This window comes from Mesoplodon mirus (genome assembly GCF_964341445.2).
Source record: "Mesoplodon mirus genome assembly, chromosome: 7".
In the NCBI taxonomy this organism is placed as follows: Eukaryota; Metazoa; Chordata; class Mammalia; order Artiodactyla; family Ziphiidae; genus Mesoplodon; species Mesoplodon mirus.
In genome coordinates, this window is record NC_138983.1 from 100,762,760 (window position 1) to 100,790,595 (window position 27,836).

Below are 27,836 nucleotides of genomic sequence, written 5' to 3' on the forward strand. Positions count from 1 at the left end.
TTAGGTATATACCCAGGAATGGAATTTCTGGGTCATATGGTGGTAACTGTATGTTTAACTTTTAGAGGAAGTGTGAGATCATTTCAAAGCAGCTGTACCATTTTACATTCCCAATAGCAGTATATGAAGGTTCTAATTTCTTCACATCCTCACCAACACTTGTTGTTATGTCTTTTTGATGATAGCCATGTCAGGGTGTGTGAAGTGGTATCTCGTTGTTGTTTCAATTTGCATTTCTCTGATGGTTAATGACATTAAGCATTTTTTCATGAATTTACAGACCATTGTATATCTTCTTCAGAGAAATGCTTATTCAGATATTTTGCCCATTTATAATTGGATTATTTGTCTATTATTGATCTGTAAGAGTTCTTTATATATTCTAGATTACAGGCCCTTTATTATATATATGCTTTGCCAATATCTTCTCCCATTCTGTGGATTGTCTTTTCATTTTCCTGATGGTGTCCTTTGAAGCACAAAAGTCTTTTTAAAAAAATTTTTATCAAGTTTGATTTATCTATTTTTTTTCTTTTGTTGCTTGTGCTATGATTTTGGTATCATATTTAAAAAGTTACTGCCTAATCCAAGGTCACAGAGATTTACCCCTAAGAGTTTAATAGCTTTAGCTCTTACATTTCCATTTTGAGTTAATTTTTTTCTATGATATGATATGAGAGATGGGTCCAACTTCATTCTTTTGAATATGAATATTCAGTCATCTCAGCTGCATTTGTTGTAAAGACTATTCTTTCCCCCATTGAATTATCTTAGCAGTGCTGTTGAAAATCAATTAAATGTAAATGTGAAGATTTATTTCTGGGCTCTCCATTATATTCCACTGATCTATATGTCTAGCCTTATGCCAGTACCAAACTCTCTTGATGATTGTAGCCTTGTTTTAAGTTTTGACGTATGGAAGTGTGAGTCCTCCATTCTTTTCAAGATTGTTTTTGCTAGTCTGGGTCCCTTAAATGTCCATATGAATTTAGGGTCAATGTGTCAAATTGTGCAAAAAAGCTAACTGGAATCTTGATAAGGATTGTGTTTAAGGTGTAGATAAATTTGAGGAATATTTCTCCCTCAACAATATGAAGTCTTCTGATCCAAGATGTCTTTCCATTTCTTTAGGTGTTTAATTTCTTTCAGCAAGGTAATGCTACTTTCAGAGTATATTCTTTTGTTATAAGCCTCTGCCCTATGAGTAGAGGCTTTAAGTGGTTTTAAAAAAAATCATTTTCACCAGCTATGATTGTTTTGCTGGGGAATGGGTCTGCTTTTCATATCATCATTCCATAAGTGCTAACGTGAGAATAATCTTGAGGTTGATTCTGACTGCATCCATTTCTTCCTTGAATTATATTGCTTTCTTATTACCCTCTAAACAATGAATGATCATTTTCTAAATATGGTGATGTGCCATCTGCCTTACAAGCATTGTTTTTCATTTTTTCTCCATGATAATCTGGACATAGAGAATGACTCACTATGTCCTGAAAACCCCTGTACCTTTTAGTAATTTTACCTTTACAATGAACCTTTTTACATGGCTCTTTCCTCTACCTCTGTCAAAGAGTTTTCAGTCTTTGAAGGATCCTTCAAGTACCACCTTCTCCTTCATGAATCGTTTTGCATTCTCAGGAGGCAAAAGAAGCATTTCCATCATCTGCCTATATTAGCAATTTGAAATTCTTCCATAGTCCTTATCCCATTAAACTTTGCTCTAGAGTCATTTTATGTATACTTTTCTAATATACTATTCCATGAGCTCTTTGTAGGCAAGATTTCTTACCTTTTTATTAGTTCACTTCCACAGTACTTAGCCCAATTCCTTTCATATAATACGATCTCAAATTTTTGCTGAATCCAAGTGAATGTGTTCTGTGTCAAAGTACTATGCAGCTTTTATTCCCTTAAAGAATTCTATATATAAAACATTCAAGGGGCTTCCCTGGTGGCGCAGTGGTTAAGAATCTGCCTGCGAATGCAAGGGATGCAGGTTCGAGCCCTGGTCCGGGAAGATCCCACATGCCGCGGAGCGGCTGTGCCCATGAGCCATGGCCTCTGAGCCTGCACGTCCGGAGCCTGTGCTCTGCAACCGGAGAGGCCACAACAGTGAGAGGCCCGCGTACCAAAAATAAATAAATAAATAAATAACAGCAAAAAAAACATTCAAAATTGATCATGGAGCAATTTAAATTTGATCTCTTAATTCTTTTACTGGACCATTAAAGCGCTATATTTCATCTTCTAATTAAGGGATCTAGCAAAAGGAACAAAGCTGGCCTTTCAGTCTTTACTGTGACTGCAGCAACACCATGGATTACAGTGTAGATTACACTGATTTACTGCTAAGTAAATGGAGACTTGTGGACTAGTCAACACTGTGTATACTCTGCTCATTGGTCATATTAGGTCCCAGTATTGCTTCTATTTGCAATGGCTTCACTGACTTATGGGGAAAATAAAATCTTTTCCTCCTAGGAGCTTTAACAGATTATATTTACATTATTTTGGTTAAAATAAATACTTATGAAAAAGTAAAATTTCCAAGGAGTGGGTAGCATTAATAGCACTGATTTGCATTGATTTGATAATTTAGGAGCATGAAAAGTGGTTTGAGAAGTGTTATGAGCATTCATAGTCATTTAGATATTTTTTTCTAGAGCTTTTTGGAACTGTGAAATTGAAAACAGATGAGATTTGGACTTGATGGTAAACAGCCCTTAGATTTGCCATGAGATAGCATAGAATCCATTTTCTTCTTTAATACAAAAGATAATGGACAATTTGAATATCATACTTGCACAATCTTATAGACTTGTTTTCCGATCTGTACATTTTGTTTCTGTGATAAGGCATGATTCATTTCAAATTTATGTTATATTTTGTGATGGCTTTTTAAAAATTCTTGTTTCATATTGGTTGTTTTGGTTTTTTCCATCTACTAGGATATATATAGGACAGAGAATTTTATATATATATATATATATATATATATATATGACAGAGAATTACAACAGGGCATATGAGTACATATATATTGAGTATATACACACATACAGAGAAAAATACAAATAAGAGAAAATAAGGAAATTCTTAGGATCTTCCTAATATTATTCTAATGTCATTTTTCTTATTTTAACCTAAATCTGTGCTTGAACAAATTCATCAAATAAGATAGAATACTTCTTTAAGATGGGATCATATATTCTTTTCTACTTTAGTGTCTTATGACAAGAATTTTGCACTTACATTCCCAGATTGCCTTTCTGAAATTGGTAATTTTTATTAGTGGCATTTAATTGAGTTTTAAAAACGATTAAAACTATGACTTTATAAATAAATTATTTGAAATTTCTCACAACACATGCTATGTATGTAATCCATAGATACAAGGCAACAATAAGATGTGTGGGCTCCGGTAAAGCTCAGATTTCAATTTAAACAATTAATAGTTTATTTTCTAAAAGAATTTCTAAATATCTTTAGGATAAATGACACAATACTAATAAATTCTGTTGTTTGTATTTGTATGTATGTATGTATTTACTTATTTTTTACAAAGAACTGGAAGTGATACAGCATTGGTGGAGTTGTTCCTTTTTGAGCCCCTAGCATCTAATATGAGGGAAATTCTGCTCCGTGCCTCTGTTACCCCTAATTTCTTAGATTTATTTGACCGAACTTCCTATTCTTTTTCCTTTTCACTGCTCCATTTGTGTTCTTCTTGAAGGTGAGATCTTTAACAGGATAAACTTTGTACTTGTTCAAATAGTCTTTAATTCAATTAAAATAAAATTACCAATTGAAAGTCTTCATCACAAGAAAAAAAACTTTTGTAACTATGTATGGTGGTGGATGTTAACTAGACTTTTTGGGATGATCATTTCACAATATATACAAATATCAAATCATTATGTTATACACTTGAAATTAATATAATGTTATATCAATTATACCTCAATAAAATTTTTTAAGTATTGAAAGAAAGAAAGAAAAATCTGGACCTCAGTAGTCTCTATCATCAAGAAACTTTTCTTTTTGTGATACTTTTTGTGTCCCTGGAACTGCCTTTCAGAGTGGCTGATGTCCCTCACCTTGGACAGACCTGGGAACCTGCTGTGGATGCTTTGGTTGCTGGAAAGAGAGAGTATGATGAAGTCTAAAGTTGGCTAGATTGTGTCAGAGTGATCATGGAACATCCAACTAGGTAAAGAGGTGCCAGAAGAAAAGTTTCCAAATAACCAGCATCTTTCCTTGTCTTCCACAGAAAGCTTCCCCCTTCCTCAGTGCTGAATAGTGTATCTAGAGCAAAATGACCTGCACTCAAGTGCCTGCTTATTAAGAGAAGAGGTAAATATGCACGTTCAGGGGTGAGAATATAGGTATTAAGCATTTAAAGATGAGTTTCAACAATCCCTTTCTTGATCTTTTGCTTAGCAACAAATGGCTTTGACAAAAATCTCTGGGTACACACACATGCACGCGCACGCGCACGTGCGCACACACACACACACAAAGGGTGGGGGGGAGAGAGAGAAGCGTTTGTGTTATTGCTTATTTAGCCTTATTTAGAAGACTGTAAGAAGACCCTGTTTTTCTCAAACCTCACTGTCGAAAGAACCAGGATTCAGGTTATCTGCTAAAGAGTTCAGTATTTAATTACAATCAACCATTCAGTTAGTTAAATGTATATTTTGCTCACTAAATGCAAGGGGTTTTAGATACAACTTCTGGGTTGAATATTAAATTTCCATATTTAAGCTTTCTTCTTATATCTTGTATTCATTATTCAAAACTTTATCCTCGTTGTGTTGCTTATACTTAGAGTTATCCCTATTGCAAATTTCCTAGACTTTTCTTTCCCACCTCTACCCTACCTACTCCTAATTTTCTTCTTTCTCATTTTCTTTCTATAAATCTGTTTTGCAAAGGTGGGGTCAGAAAGCAAAGTAGATTTTGGAATCCTAGAGGTCTATTTCAAAGTTATTATAATTATTATATTACTATTATTTTTACTATAGTTTTTTGAGCTCATGCTATCTGCCAGATACTTTAAAAATGTTCTAAATATATTAGTTCATATAATCTCCATAAGAAAAAAAATTATCATCAAAGCAGCGTTCTCATTTTACAATCAATCACTCTCATAAATATAGTTTCTCTGGATCTGTATTCATCAGTTTAGTAAATAAATAGTTCGTGTGTTCATTTTGTACCGTGTAATGTATAAGTTACTGTTGTTAAACAGTGATTAGCCTCATAATCTTTTTCTTAATGAGGATAACAAATAAGCAAAGAAAAAACTATAATAGCAGGTAACAAATGCAGTGGTACAGATATCCTTGTCATCTCATAAGATAAAGATAAGGATGTCAGGGGAATGTTTTAGAGAAGGTAATATACTTTTCTTCTTGAAAGAGGAATTAATCAGATACACAAGGTTGGTGTGGACATGACCATGGAGAGAGTATCCCAGGTGAATGGAAGAGAATGTGAAAGATCTCAGAGACATAAAACCTATGATATTTTCAGGTAATTTAAAGAAAGTCAAGGAAAGGAAAATCAGAAAGAACAGAAAGTACCAGATCTTGAGAGCTGGCTAAAGCAGAGTTTCTTTTATTGAGGTATAATTGACCAAAAACATTATGTAAATTTAAAGTGTACAATATGATTATGTGACATACATATATATTGTGAAGTGGTTACCACAATAAAGTTAGGTAATGTGTTTCAGAAGTTGTGTAGCCTTAGTTCAAATCCAAGTTCTGCCCGCTGTTACCTTTTTGTGCCTCAGATTTATATCTGTATAATTGAGATAATAATATTTTCCTTATAAAGTTATTTAGGGGTTAAATCAGTTAATAGCTGCAAAGATTTTACAGTAGCCTCTATCATATAACAAATGCTATATGAATGTTGGCTGCTATTATGCTCTGCTAAAGAGACTGAAGGGACAGGTATATATTTAGATTTTCTTTAACAGGATCCCTGCAGAATAACTGAGATGAATGGATAGTGGGATGCATAACTGCCCTCATTGAGACCAGTATATAGGTTAGAAATATTGCATGAACCAACTAAGATGGTACCTGTGCCTATGGAGAAGAGGGCATGGATGTAGATTGTCCCTGACTCAGGACCTTTATTATATGGAGAAGGAAAATCTGTTTTGAAAAACTGGCTCTACTGTGGTTCTGCTTACAGAAATAGGAAAAAAAAAGTAGGAAGAGGTTTTTCAGTTGAACACCTTAAGTTGCCTATCATGCTTTGTAATGGAGGTATCTGGTAAGTGGTTGAAAATGTGTGTCTGGAGCTTACATTTAGATTTGTAAGAGAGTCAGCATGAGAAAAATTGGTAAATTTTTGAAGTATAGTTAGAAAAATTATGAATCATAAGTGCATAGCTCAATGAATTTTCACAAAATAAAACACCCATATCATCAGTATATTTTAATCTGAAGATAACTCACTTGAACACATGAAACATATATTCTAGTCTGAGAGTGGCATTTTAGTATAAGAAACAGACCATAAACTAAATGAACTTCAAAATAATTGGAGTTATTTAATTGTTTACAAAACATTAGCAAAGATATATGGAGTTTAGAGAAACCCTTATTAAAATGCCATTTTCCTTCTCTTATACTTCCTTTCACCCATAAAATTTCTCAGCTATCTATTCCAAACTCTTCAGTAGAACCCCAACCCTCTCTACAGTTCTTTTTAAAAACTCTGACAAAATATCTTTTCTTTAAGCAATAATATATTTCTTTTAATTGTTTAACTGTTCCTCTTGCCCTAATTTTATGTCCCATGCAACTCAAAGAACTAGGCTGTGAATGTTCAAACCCTTTCAGAGAATGGATATCAGCAAAAACACTAATAAAGAAGAATCAGAACCTCTTTTATAGGAAATTATTGGGAATGCTCACAGAACAATATTTCTTTTATATTGACATTTAAAAAGCTTTGAGAAGGAAGCTCTGGAAAACATCAAAAGTAGACATTGCAGCAGGAAAAATAAGCAAGGGACATCTGGAGAGGAGTCATAGAAATCAAAGGAGGAAGAAATTTCAGAGAAATGGAGGGTGGCAATCAGTATAGTAGGTTTCAGAAGTAATGTAGATGGTTTCCAAAAATTTTCAATTGGCTTTGACAAATTGGAAGTTTTGGTGATTTTAGTAATTCCTTCTAGTGGAGTGACTAGAGAAGCTAAATTCCAGTGGGTTGGGAAGTGCATGGGGATTAAAAAGTAGAGGTAGAGGGGCTTCCCTGGTGGTGCAGTGGTTGAGAATCTGCCTGCCAGTGCAGGGGCACAGGTTCGAGCCCTGGTCTGGGAAGATCCCACATGCCGCGGAGCAACTGGGCCCGTGAGGCACAACTACTGAGCCTGCGCGTCTGGAGCCTGTGCTCCGCGACAAGAGAGGCCGCGATAGTGAGAGGCCCACGCACCGCAATGAAGAATGGCCCCCGCTTGCCACAACTAGAGAAAGCCCTCACACAGAAACGAAGACCCAACACAGCTATAAATAAATAAATAAATAAATTTATTAAAAACAAAAAACAAAAAACGTAGAGGTAGAGAATTTAGATGACATTTCAAAAGAACTAAAGTATGAGGGACATGAAAGGAATAGTAAGATTTCTGGCAGGGTGAGGGAGATGCAGAATAGATGGAGAGTTGCTTTTGAAGATTTGAGTGGCTTAAATGAATATTTTCTTAAATTCTGAAGAGGAAAGAACCAGTAGATAGGAAGAAGATAATGATATATAAATCAGATGAATTATGCTGATTGAAGAAATGAAAGCATATGGAATCCAGAGCACAGATGGAAGGATTGTCACAGTCATGAGGAAGAATACTTCCTTTAGTGGGACAGGTAAGAGAAGTGGATATGACTGTAGATACATTACAGAGGGATCAGGGAGGTGAGCTATGCCTGGCTGAAAAGGCAGTGTTTCTTGCTGAAACACTTGAAATCAGGTATGTTACTTCCATGAGAAGTGATTCAAGTCCACTTTCTGACCCTTTCCTAATCCCTCACATAACACGTCTGAAGGGAGAAGGATAGTTTAGGAATTGGTTAGAATGAATGTCTTGTTTACTTTTGGAATTGGATGTGTTAAATTTTAGTTTATCATAGTAGTTCTTTCTCTTTTACTCAAATGGCTGGAACATTAAGCAAACCGATGACCTACTCTGTTAGATAGTCCTTTTTTTTTCTTCTTCTGCCTCTTCTTGCCACTCAAATAGGAGATAGAAAGTAAGGAGGATTGAGTTTGGATGCATGCCATGTCATCTACATTCCTGCTTACCTGTTTTCCCCTGGTACCTTCCTCTGCCTAATTCCTGTTGGTAGGACCTGGTGAAATTCTCCCTTCTTCAGAGAGATTGCTAACCCCACATCTGAATCATGACCAGTGTTATATTTATGTGTCTCATAGTAGCCCATTTTTTATGTCAAACAACTGTTGATATTTATAATTGCATATTTTTGGTATTGTTGTTTAAATGTTGCTTTCCCATAAGACTGTAAGCTTTGGAAAGGTAGGTACAAAGTATATTATAACTTTACGTTCCCATTGTTCCTTTTACAATGATCTGTTTAGAGCACCTCCCAGCCAAGGAACCATATGTCTGTGGTCCACAGCAGGATTAAGGTAACCTTGATTCTCTGAACAAGCACTGAAGTGTCACTATAGCTTGTATACTAGTTGGAGGTAAAGGCAGTTGATTATTAATGATCTGGCTGACATAATGGAAAACATACTCATTAAATTTTAAGAGGACACTGACAATGTATTATTGGGAATTTTAAATGGTCCAGTGTCATTTGTTTCCTTTTTGTATTCTAACTTGATTCACTGTTTCTTAGTTAAAAAGAATGCAAACATCTGATTACAGACAGCCTAACCAGCTAAACACCAGACCAAACAGGAAAAGAAATGAGAAACAGATTAAAATTAATTTTTGATGTCCAACACATCATTAGTCAGTAGGCACATAAGCAAGTGATTATTTTCTTAGTTAATTCAGGAGTGCTGGACCAAAGAAGTTAAGAAAAAGCTCTTTAACTTTTTGTGTGTTTCTGTTTTTAAAACTTTCAGAGCAGTGCAAGTAAACCTCAAAAGTGACAGGTAACTTGGTTCAGAGGCATAAGCCCTGCTGGAATTAAGCCTAAGGTTACTGTTAATCTTATAATAAAATTGTATTATATGTGTGTTTAAAGTGCTTCCCCTTTATGAATACGGAATAGCTCAGAAGGCAAGGCAAAGCTTATTTAAATAAAGCATAAAAATAATTCCAAGCGTACAATGATTGTTTCTGACCTCTGAGTTTCTATAGGATGATAGCAGCTTCTTAAATCCTAATCTTTCCACACATGCTCTAGAACCCATAGAGGTCAACAAGGAAAGAAAATAAAACCATGAGAAACTTATGCCAAAAGCATAGAAGTCAGAGAATACTACAACTTGGGTTTATGTCTAATAGGAAGACATCTGAAACCAACAAAACTCATTTTGAAGCCCAGGGTGAAGGGGAGATTCAGATGAGACTGCTGAAAATCACGAGCATGCAGCAGGATAAAACTGGTGCCAGAACGCAGATAAATTTCTCCTAGAAAAATGAGGTCTTACCCTGAGTGGAAAAATACCAAAAACAAGTAAGAGACGAGAAGAATTAGAAAACACTGGGTACTAAGAATCCAAAGGAAGGGACCTAAAAGTGTGGGACCAGAGGTAACAGTCATAGAAAGGCACTGCTTCTGGGAGAAAGGGAGCAACTTGGAAGGGATGAGCATCCCCTGGACTTTTGAAGATGAAGAGAAAGAAAAAAGTATATGGAGGAGATTAGAGGTCCTACAGAAACAAAATAATGCATAATCAGAATATATAACCCTCTTTTCATTGTGTCATTCATTAAAGAAACTGTACTTCACTATAGCAATTCTATTCTAACTCTAGAAAGTAATTAGGAAGAAAAAGAGAGAGTTATACATGATTATAGGGTTTTGACATTTTGACCTGCCAGTAGCAAAGAGCATAAATAATACTGAGATCTTGGTTTTTAAAAATCATTCCTTGCTGAAAGGAACCAGGATTCCTTGGAGATATGGCCTGTTGTAGGAAAGGTCAGAGAAAGTACAGGGTAAACCAGAAAGCAAGGAAGTGCTCAAACACAGATGAGACCATATCCAAAAAATTCAGTAGTTGCCTTGAAGTTGGGCCCAATGAATACATTTGGTACAGTGTGAGCATTACAGAGAATAATGATGGTAGTACATTAAACAATAATAAATATCTATGAATAAGAGTAAAGAAAATTTCATAATTATTTTGGAAAGAGAGGAGAGGGATAGGAAAGATAGGAAATGATCTCTTAAATATAGGATTTAAGATCATACCAAATGATCTCAGCAAGTAAATGTAAAAAGAATTTCAGAATTAGAAACTCACTGTTTTGTAACTCCTGATGTCATAATATTTTCAGTTAAGGGTCAATGGCTGAAACCATATGGTAAAGAAATGTGGAGAACAGGGTCTTTACAATCCCTTAAATTACGAATTAATTACAAATGGAAAATATGTCTTTACAACAGAGAAATCAGTGGCCCTCTCATAAATCACTATGATATGACCTGGCATTAATGAAATGCAGAGAAAGTTACACAATATTACCTACGTGGTGTCCTTGCCAGAAATATTTTGTCTGAATTTAAACATGGGAACACACTCTGATGAATCCTGAAAGTATAACATACTGAAGAACAGCTGGCCTTGACTCTGCAAAGTATTCAATGTAATTAGAAGTACAGGACAATAGATCAACTCTTCCAGATCATGGAAGATTTCCCTGATCATAGCAAAATACGATGGTTGATGGTTGAATTAGATTGAATCATGGGGAAATTTACGAGCAGTAAAGAGTACATTTTGGGGAAAATAAGAAAAGTTTTAGTGTTGTATGGGAGGAAAAATAATTTTCCCTTTACCCTTCTAGATTCTTGGCTAAGATGCTATAAGGGTAGAAAAACTTTCCTCCTATCCTTCTAAGTTCTTTGGCTGGTCTAATAAACAAATAGACATAATACAGATTAACAGGAGAAAGACAAATTTAATTTCGTATGTAAGAGAGTCCCATAAAATATGAGACCCAAAAGGCAGCCAGGTAATTGAAGCTTATATAACATCCTGAGCTAAGGAAAGGAGTAGGGGTCTGGGGATACAAAAGGAAGGAAGGCATTCACAGGAATGCAGAGGAGATGTTTAGAAAACAATGGTTATCCTATTATGCAGGTAAGTTTCTTAGGTAAAAAGTTATCTCTGGTAATAGCTCTCTTCCTGTATAGGCTCCCTTTCCAATGTAAATTTAGGAACTTGAGGTAGAGGTAAAGAGCTTTTCCTGAATCTGTTGGGTTTTGATTGTTTATAGCTCAAAATAATCCTCCTGCCAAAGCAGCATATTTTGGGGTGGCAAATGTTGCTCCCCTTAAGTTCCACCTTTGAAACTTCAAATAAGTTTCACAACCCAGATGCTAAGTTGATAGATTGCTGCCTATCTCGTTGACCCAGTCTCAGTCTTGAGAATAGGTCAGTTGAGTTAACAGTTGTGTTTCATTTCAGGCGGTGGATGATGCAGGTGGGCTCCCAAAGTTAGACTTGTATTGCATAAACAAGGAAACAGATATTTAATCAGAGGATTTCCATGGAATAGAGAGTTTCTGTGGAAGAAAAAGAAAAACGAAGGTTAATGGTTGGAGCAAATTATGAACCCAGTGTCTGAGTCCTGAGAGCTGCCAGTCAAGAAGACCTCTAGATCTAGATATCAGGCTTGAAACATCTTCAGATGGAGAGAGGGCAGACAGACAGTGGGAATCTGATGGATTTTCCTGGTTTGCAGTTTGAATGTCTCTGATGAGGGTACTGGGTGTACCAGTCTGAGTGGCCCATGCAGTAACAGGCACAAAGGCGATTGTCTAAACAAGCTATTGTGGTGATTCCTCTGAAGTTTATATCAAGTCATTCACATTCTGTTTGCAGGGGTGCAGGAAAAAGCTCTTGTTCTCCCATCTAAGGATGGGAGAAAATCAGAAATATTAGTTTGGAGAGTTGTAGCCAGGTATTTGAGGGAACTGAAGGAATTAAAGATCCAGTCCACTTTACAGGCAAATAATAAAACCTCAAAGACAAGAAACAGCTCTAGAATCTAATATCCACAAAGGTGTGTTGCTGAAACATACTTTTTCTCTCTAAAAAATTTCTACACCCTCATTTTTACAAAGAAACCAAAATAAGACTAATTTGTTTGCAAAGTAAGTCTAATTTCAATAAAACTTGTCCTGACTTTGTACAGAAGTGCAACAAGAATAGTGATTGACCACATAAGCTCTTTTAAACATGCTTTGCTGGAATTTTTCATAGGGAATCTCAGATTGAACTTTTGAACTTTTTTTTTTTTTTGGCTATGCCCTGCAGCTTGTGGGATCTTAGTACGCCAACTGGGGATCGAACCTGCACCCTCAGCAGTGAAAGCACGGAGTCTTAACTACTGGACCGCCAGGGAATTCCCCAGATTGAACTTGTAAAAGCCTCTCGAGGGTAGGAAGCCAAACCAAAGACTTCCTATCTGACTTCACTTGCAATACCTATAGATATAGGTGAATTCTTCTCTTCTCGAGGTTCCCCAATTCTCCTGAGATTACTGCACCTGTCAAGAAGTTCATTACTCACCTGATTAGGCTGTTGGGAACCCTGTAAGCAAGGTTCCAGGCTGTCTTTTCAAGGTTTTTTATTCGCTCCATAAAGTCACCCTTAATTTTTTAAAGTTGTCTGGTCATATTTGATTCTATGTACATTATTCTCAAATATTACATTCCAGTCAAAGCCTTGGTTAATATAATCAGTTCCCTATTGTGTCCTGTTACAAGAAAAGCAGATATCTATTGCACTTATGCAGATAACTAACTGTATTGCCGTGAGATGAATACTCAAGAGTTTCCCAAATCTGGAGGGTCAGGTAGGGAGAAAAAGTAAATGTTTCATCTTTGTTTACAAAGGTGTATCTTACCCAATTGCTGCTAGCTTAAGAGAAAAAGTTTTCTTTTTTTTTAAACATCTTTATTGGAGTATAATTGCTTTACAATGGTGTATTAGTTTCTGCTTTATAACAAAGTGAATCAGTTATACATATACATATGTTCCCATACCTCTTCCCTCTTGCATCTCCCTCACTCCCACCCTCCCTATCCCACCCCTCTAGGTGGTCACAAAGCACCGAGCTGATCTCCCTGTGCTATGCAGCTACTTCCCACTAGCTAGCTATTTTAGGTTTGGTAGTGTATATATGTCCATGCCAATCTCTGATTTTGTCACAGCTTACCCTTCTCCCTCCCCGTGTCCTCAAGCCCATTCTCTAGTAGGTGTCTTTATTCCCGTCCTACCCTTAGGTTCTTCATGACTTTTTTTTTTTCTTAGATTCCATATATATGTGTTAGCATATGGTATTTGTTTTTCTCTTTCTGACTTACTTCACTCTGTATGACAGACTCTAGGTCCATCCACCTCACTACAAATAACTCAATGTCGTTTCTTTTTATGGCTGAGTAATATTCCATTGAATTGCACTTTATTTTTGACTTGGCCCCCAAATTAGTCACACAATTACACAGTGTTTAACAGTTAATCCTTCTTGGATTTATCTACATGTATATCACTTTCTTTGCTCAGTATTGTTCTTTAATCCCACTTCTTCACGGTGAGTTTAATTCCCTTCAGTAAGAAACCTATTCCTTGGAAGTTTTACTATTGAGGGTCTATAGGTAGAAATTTCTGTCTTTGTCTGAAAATGTCCTCTCTTTCATTTTTTAATATGGTTAGTTAAATGTTCTATTCTAGGTTCAGAGTGATTTTTCCATTAGTACTTTAAGGATAGTGCTTTCAGCTATCTTCTGGCATCTATTGTTACTGATGAGAAGATTGCTACCAGTCTAATGGCTCTTCTTATTTGATATTCTTTCTTTCTTCCAAATTGTTTTTTAGACTTTCCTCTTTGCCATTATGTGATGTGGTTTACCAGCTGTTTTTTAGCCTTGGTTCCCCAGAAAGCAGAGCCTCAGGCCAAGAGTTTATGTGCTATTATTTAATTAGAGAGTACAATGCAAGTGAACAGGATTGCAGGGCAAAAGCAGTGAAGCAGGGGAGGCTGGCGATTCAATATGAGAATGCATGATCAAGCTGGGATTTGACCTCTGGAAGTTCTGTAAACTGGATCTCAAAATTATGGGGAGGGAATGTGAAGAAAGGAGAAAGAATTCATCCATGGGTTTAGCCTGTGGGGGAACTGAAAGGGTTGCTTTAGGAATATTCTCACCTGCTGGAGTAAAGAGAGAGGTGGCGGATAGATTTGTTGGAATCATGAACACAGTGAGACACTGTCAGATTGTATATATAAGTAGTCTGCCAGTGTTGCACATTCTTTTAATGTGGAACAAAGGAAGGATCAGGCTGAGGTGAGGTATACGATACAGGATATAGTCATATATTTGTTTTCATTTCTTTTACCGGTGACTCCATGCACTTCTTTTATCTGAGGATTTATTTCTAACTTAATCTCTGAGAAGTACTATTTCTTCAAATACTTGTTAAATTCACTCTAATCTCACCTTCTAAAAATATTATTAGATGAATGTGGGTCTTCCGTTTTATCCTTTATTCCTTTATCATTCACATTTTCACTTAATCTCATAATTTTTTCTGGCTTATTTTCAACTTATAAAATTCAAATTCAGTTTTATCAAATATGTTATTTAAACTTTCTATGGAGTTTTGAACTCCAATGAACATACTTTTTCTGCCTTTTTCTGCATCAATTGAGATGATCATGTGGTTTTTCTGTCCTTCATTCTGTTAATGTGGTGTATCACATTGATTGATTTTTGTATGTTGAACCATTTTACACATAAATCCCACTTGGCCATGATGTATAATCCTTTTAATATGGTGTTCAGTTCATTTTTCTAGTTGGATTATAGCTTATCTTTGAAGGTTCCAGCTTATCCTTGATCTCCTAACTTCAAATCATCTCTCATTCCTGACTGCCAGCCCTACTGACTTCGGGACTGGCACCAAGAGGCAGGGCAGTGGATTTACATAGACTGCTTAACCAAGTCCCACTATCATGTAAGGTTTAATCTCTATAATAGAGTCCTTCTAGTGGTTCTACTTCTCCAGTCAAACCTTAATATAGAGTTTATCTAATGTCATCTGATATTCTGATCAAGGAAAAAGGGAGAAAGCCAAGGTATAAAGTATAGGAACAGAAAGAAAAAAATACAAAGGGAAATATATTAAATTTAGGATGATGCACTGAACATAAATATGCTGTAAAAATCTAAAAACTGGATGAAATTGATTATTTCCTAGTAAAATACATATCACCAGAATTGATTCAAGAAGAGTATGAAGAACAAAGAGAACCCTTAGAAGACCTTCATTGCTACTTTTGGTGAATTTGTCCACATTTCCATCTGGTTTGGCTTGGAGATCCCACCTCCATATTCTCATGCTGGGCATGTGACCAAGACCTGGCCAGTTAGAATTCCCTGAACTTGAGGTTTTATCAGAAATCCCAAGCTGAGTCAGTCTTTTGTATAAAGGCTTTCTCTTTGCCTGGGTTCAGTAAATTGGTAATATATAAAAATAGAGTTGCTTTTGGTCATTTTTCTTGCCACCCCTTGGAGAAAGCTTTCCCCAAAATAACACAAAACAAAACAAACTGCAGAGGGAAGAATATCCAAGTCAGAGAAACATTTTCTATTTATATCCTTTGGGCCCCCACACTTAACCTGTGTCTGAAAGTATGAGCACTTTCAAACTTTGGTGTATTGTGAGTCAATAAATTCCTTTTTATCCTTTAAACTAATTTGTAAGGGTTCTCTAAAATTACAATTTATACTTAATACAATGACCATGGCAGCAATTGCATAAGATTTCAAGAAGCTAATTTTCTTGCAAAAATGAAGTTATGGGTATATACTCTTTCAAGTTCAAATACTCTGAAACTCTTTCCCTGTTGCTGAATTTTAAAATTCCTTTATATTGGATTTCAAAATACAAAAGAAAATAGGCTCTGGTTCAAGATGTTTGTGAATGTAAGCGTACGTAGCCATTACCTTTGCCTCTCAAGAATCTATCATAATAATGGTGAAATCTGAAAGAAAGGGAAGCCCACTACTATAATATGCAAGGAGGGGGCTTCAGCTTCGGAGGTATATATATGTGCCCAGCAGAACTCCTGAGTAACTCAGGATGGCAAGAGGGAGAAGTAGACTGAAAGTCTATGTGGGGCAGAGTTACTTCACCTACACCTTCTTCTCCGAAACAAAAAGCCTGACAGAAAGGCATTTAACCACCCTCTTACCAATTCTTTCTTTTAAAAAGGAGCCTTTTAAAAAAGATATGTAAAGACTGTTTCCAGGTGATCTATAATGGCCAGTATGTTTGTTACAGTTCCTGCCAAAGACTTATTCTTTCAACATTTGTAGGTTTTTAGAATAGTGGCAGGTCTCCATCTGTTCATAGTAAAACTAAGCATTTCAGGTTCTGTCCTAGTCCATGAATTATTCCTATTTCTCCCAGGATTTATTTTTCTATTTTTAATATTTATCTTATTCTCTCTTATGTCATGCCTATCTCAAATATCTCAACAAATATTTATGGAACACCTACTTTGGGCAAGGCAGTATTTTGGGTGCTATGACTATTGTAGTGAAAATTACAAAACCCTTGCTTTCCTAGTAGTTTACATTCTTCTTAACATCTAGAGATATTTTGTTTTCTCTTCATATTTACGAATGAAGACCGTGAGCTCTGTGTTTATGATTATCTTTACACCTCTCATTTTTCTGTCTTGATTATCTTTGCTAGCTTCTTTATGTCTGTCTACTTTATAATTGCTCCTGTTCCAAAGGATTCCATCCATCTCCCTCCACTACTACCATGGAACATACTTTCACAGGCAATACTCATACTTGTTTGACTTCAGTCTGGCATCTTTATCCTGATTTTAGAAGCATACGTGATATTCTGTGATAGCTAGATGAACATTGCCACTAAAATATCACTCTGACGTCTCAAATCTCAGAGATTCCAGCTGAATTGTCATCTATTCCTCTACTATGACAAACAAGTTATATTGCATTTCTTATATCAGTGGAACTTCTCACCATCTACTCAGTCACCTAAACCAGAAACTTAAGGTCATCTTTAAATTATCCAAGCAGCCACCAAATTTTATTGTGCTTCTTTAATACTACTTGAATCTATATGCATCCATATCTCAACTGTCTCACTATTATTTCAGGACTTTATAGTTTTTTCTTCCAGTTAATGCCATAACTCCGTAAGTGGGACCATCTAAATTTTGATGATCTGTTCATATCCCTGCTAGTATGACCATTCTAAAAATTGAAAAATTTTATTCCTATTAGAAAAATCGTGTTGATTGTGCATTGCTTAGATATCTAGTTCAACTCTTCAGCCTGATACACAACACCACTTGTTACCTCTTTGGCCTCATCTCTTCATTTTTTGCTAATGTACTTACATCTCTTCCTCTTCTACCCCAGAGCATGATGATTCATACTTACTGTTTACTGAGCCCTAAATTTTCAATGCATCTTTACTGTTGCATGCAGTGTTTATTTTGCTTAGAATAAAATTAATGACTTCATTTCATTGGCTAATTGCTACTAGTCCTGTAAGATACAACTCAGATATAACCCAACTTTAAGGAGTTTTGAATTATTGGTGTAGATTTCTCCTCCTAGATCATTCCATTATATCCTGTATCTGAATCTGTGTCAGGGCATCCCTCACATAGAGTGTTACTGTATGTTTATTCATCTGCCTTCTTTAAAATGTAATACATTGCTTAATGATAAGTGCTATACTTCTTAACTATAACCCTAGCACCCAGCATTGGGCATGGCACATTCTTGGTCAGTGTTGAATACCTGAAATAGTGATTTAGAAAAGGGTTGGCAGATATTATAACTTACTAGGCAAGAAACCCTATACAAATATGTTAAGTAAGTGAGAGAGATCTAGATTGAAATAGATCAAATCCAGGATGGTAGGTAACAGTATTAAAATAGGTTTTCTTTGGAGAATAAAGGGTGAAAAATAAGTCTGAGATGTTCACAGTGGCCAAAAATTCTGAAGCAGTGTGTGTGTGTGTGTGTGTGTGTGTGTGTGCCAGTAACTGGTCTAGTTTTTAGAAATGTAGTAGTAATTTAAAAAAAAGATCTTTTGGAGCTTCTATTTTGGGATAGGAATGGGGAGGAAAACAAGCACAAGATAAATAAAAAATGTTTTAGATAGTCACAAGTGCTACTAAAGAAAAAAAAAAACTGCCAGAATAGAAGATGACAAGGCCAGGGGTGGTAGATAACTGTGTTGTGACTAGTGATGTCAGAATGGAGAACCCAGAGCCCAGAGTTGGCTTATAATTAGTGTCTGTCCTCTACGAATGGTGGATGAGAGAAAAAGGAATTTCCCCAAAATGCTTTTCCAAATCCCCACATTTTTGCAGTGATGTTAAAGATGCTGGCTTGATGATTAAAAACGGAGAGTTTTGAGTATCACACAAAGGAGAGCCTCTTATTTCATAGTGAAAAAGCCTGAGTTAGGATGGTAAAGAATTTTCAAATCTTAAATGAAGTCACAGAAAAGGAATGCAGTTCAGATTTCCATTCGAAATTCTTATACAAGGAAACTTCTCATTGAAGGGAGTATACATTCACCTCTCAAATAATGAAAAGACATGAAATGTTTGGTTAATTGTAGTAAAGAAGATACTGAAGATCTCAAAGTATTGTATATGGATAACAAGTAATATTAATTAACAGAAATGTCACATTTCTTTGTGAACTTTCCAGTACATGCAGTGTTTCGATGTTCATGTTGTTCAATGCTCAGGCTTGTTTGCATTTACAAAAGAATCTTTATACTTAATTCTTCATGGAATATTGAGAGCACAACTTATTTTCATGGTTAGCCAAAAAAAGATAGATTTTATATTGCTATCAAAAACTTATCCACAGGGCCTCCCTGGTGGCGCAGTGTGCCGATGCGGGGGATACGGGTTCGTGCCCCGGTCTGGGAGGATCCCATGTGCCGCGGAGCGGCTGGGCCCGTGAGCCATGGCCGCTGGGCCTGCGCGTCCGGAGCCTGTGCTCTGCAACGGGAGAGGCCACAGCAGTGAGAGGCCCGCATACCGCAAAAAAAAAAAAAAAAAAAACTTATCCACAGGCTATAACTACTTTCAAAAAGAATTTGTTATTCAGATAAGGGTTTTTTTTTTTTTTGGAATTAGGCCAAAATAAACAAATACTTAAAAAACTACAAAGAAAATACAGAGAAAATTCTTAAGATGGAAATATTTATGCTCACAACCACAGTGATGCTGTGTATTTAAACTGATATACTGTAATGTAAAAAACGTATCAGGTTGAGCTCAGAAGATTCAGGTACAAATCTTCTCCATTTCTGATTTGTCAGGGCAGACAGAGAGGAATATGATTTGGAAGAGCAATATAATACTCAGCAATCGCTTTGAGACAAAAATAAGTGGCTATATAGTTCCAAAGTCAGAGTGTTAAACTGGGTTTATGATATAAGCAGCATACACTGGTACAATGAGATAGGGTGATGTGAAGTAAAGTTAGAGCGATACGATATTGGTGGTTGTTCAAACAGGAAGGATACTGTCTTCTAGGAGCTTCATAGCAGGAATTAGGGATTCCATTCTTGGGAAAAATCGTAGAATATCATGTCATAGTGGGCCTAGAACCAAGACATTGAGCCATTTACTTGTCTAGGACTCATTATAATCATTTTCTAGGTACAGGATGGATCCCAGATGAGAAGTTGTATTAGTTTTCTGTTGCTGCATAAGAAATTAGTACAAATGTAATGGCTTAAAACAGCATCCCTTTATTAGCTCACAGTTCTTTAGGTTGGGATACTGGCATGGAGTGACTAGGTTCTGTGTTCAAGGTCTTAAAGGTCTGAATTCAGCATTTTTAAACCCTTGTCAGATAATTCTAACATCTAATTCATTTTGCGTTGGCATCATGTATCACATCTTATTCAAGCTGTCATGTATCTGGTTCTTGGTATAAGTAGTGATATTTTATTGTCTTTTGGACATTTTGGCTATTATGTTAGGATACTTTGGTCCCTATTTAAAGTGGTTTTTAAAAAATTTTTAGCAGGCATTCACTCTTTATAGGTTTGGCACACATTTCCTGTACTTTTATGGACTGTGGTTCCATGATAACCTAATTTTCAGAACCTTTGTGGTACTCTTTTGGTCTGTTTCTCTTGTGCAGGTGGGGTTACCTCTGGTCCTTCTCATGCTGCTTATGGGGTCTGAAGTAGCTTCCCCAGGATATGGCACTTGGTACCTCTGCTGAGGGAAGGGAATCTCTGGGACACTTGATGAAGAGTCCTTCCTGGGCCAGGCACTTGTGACAGGGTCTCCCTGGACTATAAGGAGTGGAGGGTGCTTACCAGGTTGAGAGCTTTCTGTGGAGGGATCTCCGTTGCTGGTACGAGCAAGTTGCCAGATGTTTCTGGGGAGGGGAGAGGAGTCTCAGGCCCATCTGAGGAGAGCATTTTCCAGGTGGGAGCTTTTTGTGGTAGGAGCACTTTTGCTGGTACCCTTAGCCACTGATGTGTCTGGGTGGTGAAGGGGGATCTCAGGCCCAGTGGGGAAGGAAAGCACTTTCCCTGGTCACTTATTGTCATCAGGGCTTCCAATTGTTTGTCCTTGCAGGTTCTGCAAGGCTCGCCTGGTGTTTGGGGGATTCCCATTTGATGTGATGGAGGAAGAGCCTCTTTGAGCCACTTCCTGTTACTAAGTTGGGAGTTAGGAAATGCTGGGCCTGGATCACATTTGTTTTGTTGGTAGAGGGTCATAAGGTGCCCTGCCATGAGGTTGTTCATCCATTCTGAGGGTCCCTAGGCAATTCACCTTCTCTAGACCTTTCAGAGATCTCCTTTGGTTGTCTCATATTATTTCCAGAATATATAGTTGTGCGTATAAAGGGGGAGCAGGGAGAGGGAAGTATGAACCATCTTATCTGGATTAGAAGCCCTCTCTGTGCCTTTCAAGTGCTCACCTGATTAGGTCAGGCTCACTCTGGATAATCTCCCAATCAACTGTGCTATATATCATAATCTAATAATGGGAATGATATTCCATCACATTCACAGGTCTCATACTCAAGGAGAGGGGCTACTACAAGGATCATTGGGCATCATCTTAGAATTCTCTCGACCAGAGAAGGTGCATGTGAATGTACTGAAGCATTAATTAAGCAATTATCATCCTTTGGAAGGTTTTAATCTGTTAGGATAGTATGAAAGCCAAGTACTGTTATAATTATTCTACTCACTTTAAATGAAGTATATCTGATATCAAAAATACTTCCTAAAAATCAGACTATTCAAGCAACTTTCAGAAGTTAATGTAAATTTCAGAGGTTTGATCCAAGCCTTCATTTCTGGCCATGCAGATATCTTCTGTGTGAAAAATATGCTACCTCAAAGATGTTTTCAAAAACTTCACCACCACTCCCCATTTATATTTTGTAGTTATGTGCAAATACTGTGGCTGCCAGCAATTCACATAGAAAAGAAAGGTCAGTGATGTTTCTGACTTTAACCTTTTAGAGAAGGTGTATACTTAACACTGCCTACATTTGTATAGGTTGCACATTGCACCAAATTTCTGATTATTGCTTTAGGTTATAATACAATGTACTCCCACCTATACCAGGATTGAAAATTTTAAGCAAAATGTTCTGGACTGGCCAATACAACCCCCCAAAAATAGTTTTCAGGCTGAATTAGGAGAAAAATCCTTCACTATGTTTAGGTTGGAAGGAAGCATGACCTAAATTTTGATTTCAAATACTCGGGGTTTTGGGTGATGGTTTTACTGAGGACAATTAGAATTGAACTATGTAGACATGTTTCTTGAAGCCAAGTTTTACCTTTAAGGCTTTCATATTGCAGCTTGTGAGGCTCCAAGCAGCAATTGGGTACTTTGGGTCATTCACACAAGGATTAAGAGTCATATATAAACCATAAAACCCTTTATAAGAAATCAGAATCTGTTTTAAAAATTAATTATATGAACTAAACATATATAGAAAGAAATTGAAGCTTGAATATATTTAAGAAGCAAAAATTAAAGACATACCTCTAACTGCCCTTTTTCCTTAGTTGTTTACAATCACAGCAAATCAAAGTGTGACATGTTTAAGAGAAAGGTAATTAAGTTCTAAGGCTTTGTCATCTTATCACTTTTAAAAATACAAGATCTGAGTAAATGAAAGGAAAATAGAGAGGGTTGTTAAAGAGCTGAGTCATAGAGTGGACTAGAGAACAAGCGGAAGCGGAAGAGGCAAGAAAGCATACACGGACACTGGGTTTGAAGAGAGTTGGGAATCCTGGTTGTGGTAGATGGTCTCTGATTTGCTTACCAGATCTACTCGCCATCCTTCTTAACCCTGCTCCGTGATTCCAGGAGGCTGACTTTATCAGCTTCATGGACCAGTCTCTCTGTGTCTTCAGGTTGGGTTTGGTTAATATGAACTACTGACGAGATTAGAAGTCAGGAGGAAAGAAGGCAAGGGTATTTATTTCCATGATCGGCCCCCTTCCAAACTTCAGGTTGACAGTGGGTGCCATTTTCTAAGGTTACATCTCTTGCTGGGGGGGCTTCTACTACAACTCGAATAAGACGTGCTGGGTTGCAGGAACTGCTGTCTCTCTATGCCCCTTCAGACCTAGTGGTTATAATACTGGCTTCTCACAGCTGCTAGCCTCAGGGTACTTCATCATCTCTTGGTTTCCCTTCATTCTTTACACACTTCAGTCTCTTCATTAAATGCTATTCCATCACTCTTTTAAAGTGTGCCATCAGTTTTTAGCTAGAACTGACTGATACATTGGTAGTGGGGAATAGGAGAAACGTTAAGGTAGTGTTAGGGAGGGGGGATAAACTGCTGTGGAGAGAGATAGGAAGAGAAGGGTTTCAAGCTTTTTATGGCATTCTATGAATGTAACATGACTTCTTTATGTGAATGACTCTAATGTAGTCTTAAATTGCTTCTTAATTATTGATATTTGGTTGGGTTTCTGTTTCTTTGCATGCACAGCCAGGATTGAACAGGGCTAAGAGATGTCTGGGATTTACATGACTAGATAATACTAGTAGGATCTATCTAGATTCATTATATCATATTAAGACATTGCTCCCATAGAATCAGGAACATCCCAACCCAGTGCACATGCTAAGTTTTTATTGAAATTCAGTGAACTGCTATGGTGTGAAATTAATTTTTATTGTCAGATTGAACAATATTGTTTGACTTTTTAATATTTCCTTTTATTATGGAACAGAAATTGGGGAAAGCCCAATAATTCCTTCAGGAACTAGTGATTCAGTTCAATTGTTACATATGGCACACGGGCCCAGCCGCTCCGCGGCATGTGGGATCTTCCGGGACCCGTGAGCTCATTTCTGAATTTTCATCACCTGAGCTGGACCTGGAAATAGGACTAGAACTGGATCTAGACATACAGCTGGGGCTTGAATGACAAATCAGTGTGGAACTTGAATGGGTATCATAGCTAGGATTTTTTTTTTTTTTTCTTCTTTTTGCGGTATGCGGGCCTCTCACTGTTGTGGCCTCCCCCGTTGCGAAGCACAGGCTCCGGATGCGCAGGCCCAGCGGCCATGGCTCACGGGCCCAGCCGCTCCGCGGCATATGGGATCCTCCCAGACCGGGGCACGAACCCGTATCCCCTGCATCGGCAGGCGGACTCTCAACCACTGCGCCACCAGGGAGGCCCCCATAGCTAGGATTTGAATCAGAACCAAATCTACCACTACTACTACCATTAGGTGACTCTAGCCATTCCATGTTTTGACTTGGAGGTGAGACACTATGCTCTAAATTACTGTCACTGTCCATAAGGTTACTTGAGTTACTAAATTCTGTCATTGTCTGCCTTAACGTGCTCTGAATTGGAACAGATGTTGTATCAGTTAAGCTAGTATTTAAAATTCTGCAAATGGGATTTCTAATGGTATTGACATAAGCTCTCACACCTGCCCGCTCAGAATGTGAATACATATGCCTCAGTCCTCGTTCACTTTCAGAAGTGACAGTGTTGTTTGGTGTCTCAGACGTTAACTGAGTTCTACTAGCTCTGCTGTCTCTCTGAGAATATGCTCCGGAATGAACTTGTCCTACTTCAAGATTGAAGGGTATGGTTGGATATATTTCCCTCCTTCCCCAAGATTCACCACTGCTGGTTGTATCTGGAGAATTTTCTCCATGAACGGCATTCCTTGTTCTAGAAGTTTCAATAAGACCTCTATTTTGCAACTCAAATCCAGTCATTTGCTGTCTCAATATTTCCTGGTGCTCAGTTCTAGAAAATCTCGCAGTCTCACTTAGCAGAGGCTGCTCAAAATTCTGAGATGGTATACTATGATTAAGTCTTTGTACAATTTCCCTGAGTGAACGTGGAGGCGACCAACTTTCGATTCTTGCTCTGGTTCTCCGATACTCTGGGCTCCTACTTCTTGCTCTTCTCTGACTTGTGGTAGGTGTGAATTCCATTAATGTTTCAGTTGTATCTTGTTCAGACATAGATGGTCTTGTAAATATTGATTCAGATTGTGGACTTTCCACTTGCCTTTGGCTGTCTTCCATATTTTCTCTTCTGGGAAGTCTTGCAGATGCTACATCTTCATTCTCTGGATTTGGACTCCCATTATCAAGGTTAACATTTATTTCTAAACTGAATATGAACTGATCACTTTTAGGATTAATTTGGCTCTCTTCTCTCCAAGATTGGTTTTCTCTTTGTCCACTTGTCATATTTTCAGTTTGTCCAGAACAGTTAAGCCAGTCTATTATAGAGTCACCACTAGACACGTCATCTGAAGAGTCTCCTCTGTCTGTTAACAAAAAAAATGGGGAGGGTGCATAAAAGAACTACCAAAATTAGAACCATCATAAAATAGCACTCTGAAACTTTGTTTCAAAAACAAACAAAAAATGAGAACTTAAATACTCAGATGTTTTAAACTGATTTCACATTTATAGAGTTAATATTTTATAAACTGCACTGTGTAGATTTATACGTAAAGGTAGAAAAGTTTCGATTCCATCCGAAACGAGTGAGCTAATCCTAGATAAACTTAGAGAATTTTTTAAAAAGGGAATCCGGAGGAAGTCTATTTTTCAGTATTTCATCATATACACAGCCCTGTGTACCACCGTAGGAGGAATGTCAAGAGACTTTTTTTTTCAGTCCACTGTCAAGACACTAATGCAATTAAACAAGGTAAACAGCAGTTAAGGTACAATGCTAGTATTTTAGTTCAATTTACATTATTGTCTAATTTTCATTAGTCTCCAACATGACTACTTCTAGGCTCTTCACTTATGTGCTTTTGATAATAGATAAGCTGTTTTAAAATATAAGGTTATTGCCCAAACATAAACAAGTTTCAGAGGTTTAAAAGTGTTTGCATTTTGAATACTTCTTAATGTTACCAAGATTTTTAATTGACATTAAATTGAAGGTCCGATCAAATGAATAGACTGAACCTAGCATGGTACATATAAGACCATATTCAAGAACCAAAGTATTATCGTGTCCTCTTCATTAGACAGCAAAATCCTCTACTTCACACTGGGAGGGAAGGCACCAGACCTGAGGCTCGAGCAGGGTTTCTCAGCCTTAGCACTATTGACCTTTTGGTGCTGGACAATTCTTTGTTTTGGGGAGCTATCCTGTGCATTGTGGGATATTTGGCAGCATTCCTGGCCTCTGCCCACTAGATGCTAGTAACACCCATGCCTCCCCTGTGACAACCAAAAGTATCTCGAGCCATTGTCAAATGTCCCCAGGTGCTGGAGAGAGCACAATTGTCCCCAGTTGAGAATATTTCTGTTTGCTTTTTTTACATGTCTATGTAGAAAAAATAATTCAGGAAGTAGGAGGGACTTTCAGTTGAGGTAGAAAACCAAGAAAAATACAAATAGGCTACTTTGCACTGTTTCCCAATTAAAACAACCCAAATGTGAATCAGGAAAACAAACATACCTTGACATGCTCACCAAAAATCAAGTAAATGCCAGTTCTTTTTATGAGAAGTTACTTACCAAATTAATTTGTCACTTCCGTATAATTTACTATTTACTATTATGAAGTTACTATTTACTATTATGAAGTTCCTTATTCATCCCATCCTATTCCCTCCAAAAGCAAAATATACCTGTATTTTCATCTGAGTCTTGTGGTGCGTTTTCTTTAATTAGCTGAAGTCTTGTCAGCAACTCTTCTTCTGTACTTTCACCTGGAATGCCTAGAAGATTGTTGTCTCTCATAAGTTCGTAATCTTCTTCACTCAGATTATTTACGAACCTGGAGAAATCTTCTTCCCGAATCAATCGGTCCGTTTGACTTATGCCTTGGGCTGAAACTCCATCTCCTTCATCGTTGGAATCCGAGTTTTCCATCTGAATAAACAAGTGGAAAATTACCTGAAATTCACGACGTGGTGTTGAAATTCACCAACGGTCGTTTAGTTTTCTTCGCTCTCTACTTCCTGCCAGTGTCCGGTCCTCTGCATAAATTCCTCCCTTCTCCCTTCCCGACTCAGTTCTGTGGCCCCTGGTGACGCAACAGTTGGGAGCCGCCTCTATCCCAGAACTTGCTAGACGTTGCCTAGGCACCCATTATCTTCCCCGCTGTTACCGAGTAGGGACTGGATTCAGGTTAGGTTTCATTTCATTCAAAACCAGCCAATGTTACTGAGGGTTATAGTGTACCAAGCACCGTGCTTCACCTCGTTTCACCCACATGAGCCTACTCTCAGGTTTTCAGGAGGCGTTTTCAGGCTCTGATATGCTCTATTTATTCGTTACATTCCATATGAGTGCCTTCTTCAAAATGCCATGCCAAAGTCAGCCTAGTTCAATGCAGCAATTCTCATTTTCAGGTGCCCAGGGACCTCTGCCTTTTCTCCTCATGAATTTCTTTTTTTTTTTTTTTTTTTTTTTTTTTCCTGTATGCGGGCTTCTCACTGTTGTGGCCTCTCCCGTTGCGGAGCACAGGCTCCGGACGCGCAGGCTCAGCGGCCATGTTTCACGGGCCCAGCTGCTCCGCGGCATGTGGGATTTTCCCGGACCGGGGCACGAACCCGTGTCTCCTGCATCGGCAGGCGGACTCTCAACCACTGCGCCACCAGGGAAGCCCTCTCCTCATGAATTTCTCAAATCATAGACTCTCACTAAGAAAGCCCACAATTTTTGATAATTTACCAGGGCCCTAGCTGAGTCTCTTTAGTGTGTCCTCTCCCTTTTAACTGTTAATGGGTTCATCTTGCATTATACGGTCCTTCAGTCTTGTTTCAAACAAACAAACAAGAAACACCAAAACTTTGGCAGGCTTTTCTGCTCAGCCAGGGAATTCCTTCTCCACAAAAGCATCAGGTTCATTTTTGTCCTCCTTTCTCATAAATATTATAAATATTACTTTAGCAAAACTAGCCAGAACATCACAGGAACTTTTAGGACAGATACATAATAGTTACTTTGTCTGCCACAGTGAGTACTGACTTTGCTGATTTTGTTGCATGGATCACCTGAAAGCCTTGGTGAAAATAAAATAATGCTCATTTGCAATGCTATCTGAAGGAGACCTCTAATTCACTCTCAGTACACAGAAGTTTA